The 7,835-nt window shown below is 55.4% G+C and overlaps 1 pseudogene; it reads right to left on the minus strand.

Moving 5' to 3' along the window:
• Positions 1-1,613: 1,613 nt before the first annotated feature.
• Positions 1,614-1,695, minus strand: LOC138565573 (U2 spliceosomal RNA; annotated as a pseudogene).
• Between the last annotated feature and the right edge of the window lie 6,140 nt (positions 1,696-7,835).

Here is a 7,835-nt window from a genome sequence, read left to right on the forward strand (position 1 = left end):
CATATCCCTCCAGAACGAGGCCTTCCAGACCTGCATGCTTGCTGCCATGGAGGACCAAACTAGGGCTTTGCGTGGGCTGCCTCCCATAGCATCACCACCTCCTGTGGCAGCAGCAGCAGAGGTTGAGGAGAGCGAATCCAGCAGTGAATCTCCCACTATTTAGTAGCCGTGCAGGCCATGAGCCCATGGAGGTGTTTTTTTTCCGCAACATTCACGCAGGTGGCTGTTGGTGGGCACTCTGTCCTCGGACCACCTGGGTGGCCTCCCCCAGCCCCCCTGGCCCACACATGGCCATTTTTGATTTTTGATTTTTGATTTTTTGTTGCAGTGTGTTGCCTTGTGTGGCTCCCGTGGGCATCCACTGTATTCTGGCTGGGCACATGCAGGCTTGTCCTGAGTTTGGGTTAGATGCTTGGGTTCGTGAGACACACACCCCTCCTGCTTCCCGTTTCCATGGGCTTGCAAAGGGTGTGCCCAAGTGACAGTGAATTACACAGTGACGTTGGACTCCCATGAGCTGTGTGGGCAGTCTGTAGTCAATACTGTGTATACATTCCTAGTGCATATTGTTGTTGTATTGTGCACTGCATGGTGTATTGATGTGTGCTTCTGCATCCATGTCTCCCTCCTAATTTGCAGGTTCATTCCTCATGTCTTCACAAGGCCGTCCACTTTGGAGATGGAGCTCATGTTGTGAGCAGTGGACTTCCAGATGTGCGTGGCAACAACACTGTACAGTTGGAGGTGGTGGATGTGCTGGCATTCTCATGTTGTAAGACTACGTATCCTTTGCCTTAGTACTGTCATGTTTATGCTATGTCGATTGTATTGTGGTAAGTATTTGGTCATGTGTGTTGTTGTTTCTACATTTATGTGGGCATATTGTGTGTGGCCAGTTTCCATTAGGGACACTGTACTTTGTGACACGTGTCATGTTTGGGGGATGACTTTGTTTGCTCTCACATGGCATGTCATGCCATGGTGTGTTGGGTGGCGGTGCTGGGGAGGGGTTGGTTGACATGGCACTGTTGTCATGTTGTGTCTTGCAAGGGGGTAATGATTTTAGCAGCATAGAAGTGTGTCTTTTGAACACAGCATTGGTGGTGTTTGTGTAGGTAGGGAAGCACACAATGGAACACTTCCAGATGTACAATCTCAGGCTGGTATGGTTGTGACAGTTGACTGTCCATTGACACATCATAATTGTCAGTTACAATCATCATTGATTGTCAGCTGGTATGTGCCAGGGCTGTGTGCACTCCACAGGGGTGTGATTTTATGTGAAGTAATTAGCCACGAGCTGCGTACGGGCTGCCTCACCCTGTGCCCTTTCCCCTCCCATGCGCAGTGGGCATGCATGTGGTTGGGGATGTGGGGGCCACCACCATGTCCACGGCCAGGCCCTGGCGTGTTGCAACGTTGTGCAGGACACATGCTGCCACTATGATCCTGCACACTACTGGGGGAGCGTATAACAGCTGCCCGCCAGAACGGTCAAGGGAGCGGAAGCGGTGCGCTCCACCGATGCCCCGGGTTGCAATATGGGCTGTGTTGTATCTTACCTGGGGGTGGTGTGGTGGGGTTCCGAATTGGCGTCATCATGTGTGGGTTGTGTTGGATACTGTGCCATGAGAAAAACACCTGTAGTATCCGTCCATACTACACTTGATCTTAGCCAAAAGGCCGAGAAGCGATGCCCCGAAAGGGTCCATCGGAAAGAGCGCTGCTCGGCAGCTCCCCCGCTGACTCGGAGTCGCCCTCTGCCGTAGACTCCCAGGCACCTCGGAGGCGGCCGGGCCTAGCGTGCGTTTGCATGAAAGACCAGCAGCCCCGGGTCCGTTTTTGCATGGCTCTGCCCCCACATCTCCAGCAGCCTCGGTGCCAGGGCCCAAAGTCACCCCGAGCTGCCCGGGGGGCAGGCTCCTCCGAGCGCCCACCTTAGATAAGGCTTGGCCGTTCGTGGCCGGCAGGGGCGAGGAAGGAAGGAAGGAAGCAGGGCAAGGACAGTGTCCCCCATGCTCTCCTCCTCCTCCGGCTGGCTGGCTGGCTGGCGGCTCCCCTGAAAAAGGAGCCAAACGGCAGACTTTTTTCCTTCCGACAACTTGCTCCAAGACACGGAATGTTCAACAGGACATTCTCTGTCGTCGTCGTCCTCTGGCCCGTCGATGATTGCGTAGTCTCTCAGGAGGCTGTGGATCATCCGGCGGCAGGATTCCGTCGTCATCTCTTTCTTCCCTACCACCAGGCGGTTTCTGGAAAATAGGAGCACATCTTTTACGCAGCACAGGATTCTCCAGCAGGCCTGGATGTCTTCCTGTGCGTGGGTCCCCGGGAACAAACCGTACATCACTGCGTCGGCATTGATGTTTGCTGTCGGGATCTTGCCCCCTAGTTCCGTGGCCAAGTCCCGCATCAAGTTGCATGCGTAGGGGCAATCCCAGAGGAGGTGGTACTCTGTCTCGTCCGCCGTGCAGCCCCGGGGGCAGTTTTTGAAGCGGTTGCGACCTCTGGCGTGCATGAACGCTCGCACCGGCAGACCTCCCTGGATGGCCATCCAGGCTATGTCTTTGTGCTTGTTCGTGAGCCGTTTCGATGCCACATTGCCCCATACGCGCTCTGCGGCCTCTGATGATAGGGTTCTGATTTGCTCGCAAACGTCCCTGTCACGAATGCTTTTGTGGATGGCCCCATTCTTCCACTGGTCCGGCGCCGCCGCCTCCAGCTGGAATTCCCGTACAAAACGCTCCGCCTCAGCGTAGTACCAGGGGGCCGTCCAGTTGTAAGGGATCCTGGTGTCCCACACTACCCATCCCAGCCTCTGCCATACCGGGAGTAGGAAGAAGTGGGCCATCAGGAAGCCTACGTGACTTTCATCACTGCTCCTCAGCGTGAGCCTCATGCAGTTGCAGGTGAAGAAGCCTCTCAGCATGGTGAGGATGTCCGGCACCCCCTTCCCGCCTTTGTCGTGTGTCTTGATCATGGTTGCTCTCTTCACCCTATCCATCTTGGAGTTCCAGATGAAGTAGAATACCATCCTCGTGATGGTTTTTGCGGTGGACTTCGGCACCGGCCAGACCTGTGCCAGGTACTGTAGGACCGGGAGCACGTCGTTTGCCAGAGCCAGCGTCTTCCCCTCTATGGTCAGCTTCCGCAAGCTCCATAGCCCTAGTTTTTGTTTGGCTTTCGCCACGCGCTCGTCCCATGACCTTTTCGCGGCCCCTTCGTAGCCGAACCATACACCCAGGATTTTCATGTGGGCCGGTCTGATGGGGAAGGGCAGAGGGTCGTACGTTGGATCCCAGTCTCCGAAGAGCATGGCCTCTGACTTGGTGCAGTTTATCTTGGCCCCTGTCGCCTTGCCGAAGTCCTCGCAGGTCCTTACGAGGGCCTTGACCGAGCACCCGTCTGTGCAGAAGACGGTAACGTCGTCCATGTACAGGGAGCACTTCACTTCCCCCTTGCCTTCGCTGCCCGGAACTTTCACCCCTCGTATGTCCTTGTTTTGCCGGATGTGTTCCGCAAGGAGCTCGATGACGCAGACGAACAGCAAGGGTGAGAGTGGGCAGCCCTGTCTGACACCCGACTCCACCGGGAAGGAGTCTGCCTTCCACCCGTTTACCATTGCGCTGCTGAAGATGTCTCGGCACATGGTCCGCACCATGTCACAGAAGAAGTCTCCCAGACCCATCGCTCGCAGGGCACGGTCCATGAACTCGTGGGACACTCTATCGAAAGCCTTTTCCTGATCGAGGCTTACCAGGGCCGCTCGGACCCTGCGGTCCCTGACGTACTCGATCGTGTCTCTGACCAGGGCCAAGCTGTCCGCTATCTGGCGCCCTGGTATCCCGCACGACAGGTCCGGGTGGACTAGCTTCCCGATTACCTTCTTGAGCCGGTTTGCCATCACTTTTGCCAGGATCTTGTAGTCCACGTTTAGGAGCGAGATGGGTCTCCAGTTTTTGAGGTCATCCCTCTCTCCCTTTTGCTTGTACAAGAGGGCAATCGTACCTTCCCTCAGGGTCCGTGGCATGCTGCCCTTCTCCGCCATCTCCTCATATAACGCAAGCAAGTCCGGTCCGATCTGGTCCCAGAGTTCGGTGTAGAGTTCCACTGGGAGCCCGTCACAGCCCGGGGTCTTGCCGCGTTTGAAGGAGGTGGCCGCCTGGTGCAGCTCCCCCAGCGTGAAGGGAGCGTTCAGGCCCTCTCTTTCCTCCGGTCCCAGTGTCCTCGAGATCCCAGCCAGGAACTTGTCTGCCTGGGCTCTCTCCGACACCTTAGGCGAGTAGAGGCTGCTGTAGAAGTCTGTGACGACCTTCATCACCAGTTCTTTCTCGTCTTGGAGGTTTCCCTCTGGGTCCCGTAGTTCCAGTAGGGGTGTGGTAGTGGAGTGTAGCTTCTTGAAGAAAAATGCGTTGCATTTTTCGACCTTCTCAAGTCGCTCGACCCTGGAACGGAACATGACTTTCCGAGCTTCCGCCTGGAAGTGGTTGTCTAGACCTCTCCTGGTTTCCTCTAGGTCGTCTTGCACGTCCCAGCCCCTGAGCTCAAGGTCGTACAGTCCCTGCAACCACGATTGCAGGGCCCTGAATGTCCTCTTCTTTTCCCGTGCCGCAGCCCTGCTGACACCCTGGAAGAAGCTCCGGACCTGGGTCTTGACCCACTCCCACCACTCCCCTGTGGATTGAAAGCAGTCCTTCATGGTCCTCCACTCTGCGTATGCTAGCCTGAGGTTTGCCTTAGCCTCTTCGCTTTCCAGCAGCGTGCAGTTCAGCTTCCAGGATCCCGGCCCGGCTGGGAACTTCCCCGAAAGTGGAACATCAGAGAAACGGTAGGTGCCTTGTCACATATGGTTACATTTGATTAGCTAATAAAAACATGATTACCTTTCAAATTTATAGTGTGATACTAATGATTTATGACAATTTAAAAAACACTCCAGTTGAGTTATGGTCTCAAACTATCACTTCTTGTCTTTTTTTTAAAAGTGTAAACGATCTGTGATTATGTGAATAATTGCATCTATGCAGATTCACAAGGGATTGTGTGTAAGTGACTTTTCGATATTGAGCAGGCATGAGAAATGGTGGGCGATGCAACGCCCCGCCTCCTTTTCACGTGACTTTATGAATATTACGTTTGTTGCCGTGTACGCAGCGTCTCACGTGGTCTTGTTGCACGTCTTGCGCGTGATGCAGTACTTGGCCGCTGCTGAGCTGAACCCGAGTGTCCTCGGGAGACGACCGGCCTCTGTAAATCGACGGATGGTTTCTTACCGCTGATTGGAAGGAATACTTCGGAGCGAATGGGCTGCTGACGCCGTGGCAGTGAGGACTGCCGGCTGGACACTGGCGCCGCTGTATCCAGAATTGTGGCCGGAGCGAGGCTGCCGAGCTGTGAATGGTTGCGTGAGCGGGCGAGCGGTGCAGAGGCGGACTCAGGCAGGGCGGAGCGGTGTCTGGGTGGAGGGTGCTGAGCTTGGGGAGGCGGGGTGGCCTCTCTAGGCGGGTGCAGGGGGTGTGTGTGCATGGAGGAGTCGGCGAAGATGACAAAGGGGAGTGGGAAGGCTAAGGTGAAGGGGGGGTGATGGAGGTGGTGAAGAGGGGGAGGACGCCGGCTGTGCATTCAGCGTCTGAGAAGGAGGGGAAGAAGGAGGAAGAGGTGCGGCACCGAAGCAGCTCTGCACACAGAGATGATGGTGGGGAGCCGGACCGGGGCAGCGCTGGGTCGGGGGCCCAGGAAATGAGCACATTAGAGGGGCAGGGGACCTCAGGGAGCGGTGTGTCTGGGGTGGTACAGATGCAGTGTGACAGTGTGTGGAAGGTGGTGTTGAAGTCGGTTAGTCGTGAGAAGACGTTTCAGGGGGAGAGTCCGTTTGTGATTGCAGGGTGGGTGAAGGCGGCTGTGGGGGATGTCACTCGGGTGCTAGTGGTGGAAGGGACGGATGCTGGTAGTAAGGCTAGGATTCTGGAGGTGCGTTGTCTGGGTAAGCTTGCGGTGCGAGTGTTTGACCAGAGTGGGGTGTCGTGTAAGGGGGTGCTGTATGGAGTACCGGTGTCTGTGGGTCTGTCTGTGGTGGAGGAGCAGCTGGCGGATGTGGGGGTGGTGGAGGTGTGGAAGTTGGGGAGGAGGGATGAGCATGGGAAGGTGGTGCCTACGACTGTGGCGGTGCGGTTTGCGAGGGTGGAGTGTCCGGAGGAGGTGGTGTTGGGTTATCAGAGGTTCCGTGTGAAAGTTTATGTGGCATTGCCTTTGAGGTGTTATAAGTGTCAGCAGTTTGGACATGTGGCGGGAGTGTGCAGGAACGAGAGACACTGTGGGAGGTGTAGTGGAGATCACGATATCAAGGAATGCAAGGTGGAGACACCGGTGAAGTGTGTGAATTGTGGGGGAGGGCATTCTACTGCATTTAGGGGGTGTGAGAGTCACAGGGTGGCGAGAGAGGTGGTACAGGTGAGGGCAGTGGAAGGTTTGACTTATACGGAGGCTGTGGCAAAGGTGAAACCGGTGCAGGTGGTGAGTGAGGAGTGTGGGAGTGAGCCGGTGGTGGGTGAGGCAGCGGGAAAGATGAACGTGGTGGGGACGGTGAAAAACGTGGATGTGGTGGTTCTCCCAAAAACGGAGTTTATGTGCTTTCTGGTGAGTGTGCTGGAACTGGTTCAGGGGAATTTGTATGTCAGTGTGTTGGATCTAACAAAAGGTTTGGTGGAAGCGGGAGGAGGTTTTTGAGTGTTGTGGATGTGTTCGAAGAGGATGTGTTCAGGATGGTTGCTAAAATGCGGAAGCAGCGTGGGGTGTCAGTTTGAGGCTATTGCAGTGGAACGCGAGGAGTTTGTTGAGGAATGGGCAGGAGTTGAAAGCGGTGGTGTGTGGGGAATTGAGTGTTGATGTGATTTGTATTCAGGAGACGTGGTTGAGGGATGATTTTAGGTTTGTGATTTCCGGGTTTTGAGTTGTTTCGTAAGGATAGGCTGGTGGGGAGAGAGGGGGGTGTGGCTTTGGCAGTTCGGAAGGGGTTGGTTGCGAGGGAGATTGTAGTGGATGGGGCGGTGGAGGCAATCGGGGCGGGGATTCGGATAGGGGGGTCGGAAGTGTTGGTGTTGAATTATAATCCGTGTGAGGTGGTGGAGGTGGGCGTGTTGTCTGGAGTGATTGGGGGAGATGTGGGCCCTTGCGTTTTCTGTGGTGATTTCAACAGTGCCAATACGTTGTGGGGTAGTGAACGGACCAATGCGAATGGGGAACTGTTAGAGGGCATGGAGGATGAGTTGAGTCTGTTTCTGCTGAATCGGGCACGCGGTTGGATGTGAGGACTGGAAAGTTGTTGTGTTTGGATCTGACCTGGGTGTCTGCTTCGATTGCGGGTGAATGTGAGAGGGAGGTGCGTGTGGATGGAGATATGGGGAGCGATCATTCTGGCATTTTGGTGACTGTGAGGGGTGAGGTAGGGTTCAGATCCCGGATGGTTGGGAATCGGTTGAATTTCAGGAAGGCTAATTGGGAGTTGTATAAGGGATTGTGCTGGGAATTGATTGTTCCTTGGGGTAGGGATGGGGGGGTGGATGTATGGAATGAACACCTGGTGCAGGGATTGAGAGCTGCGGCAGTGGCGGCATTTCCGGAGATAGAGAAGGGAAGAGGTGGGAAGGTTGAGGTTCCTTGGTGGTTGGTGGAATGTACGAGGGCCGTGGCGGGGCGTAAGAAGGCTAGGGCCAGGGCGGTGAGAACGGGTATGTTGGTGGATTTGGTGGCTTATAAGAAGGCTGAATTTGTTGTGGGCGGTGTCTGGGAAAGAGTGGGGTCCGCAGCAGAAGTGTTTATGAATGTTGTGTAAGAGA

Source organism: Ambystoma mexicanum, chromosome 1q, assembly GCF_040938575.1.
Source record: "Ambystoma mexicanum isolate Mex_15411 chromosome 1q, UKY_AmexF1_1, whole genome shotgun sequence".
NCBI lineage: Eukaryota > Metazoa > Chordata > Amphibia > Caudata > Ambystomatidae > Ambystoma > Ambystoma mexicanum.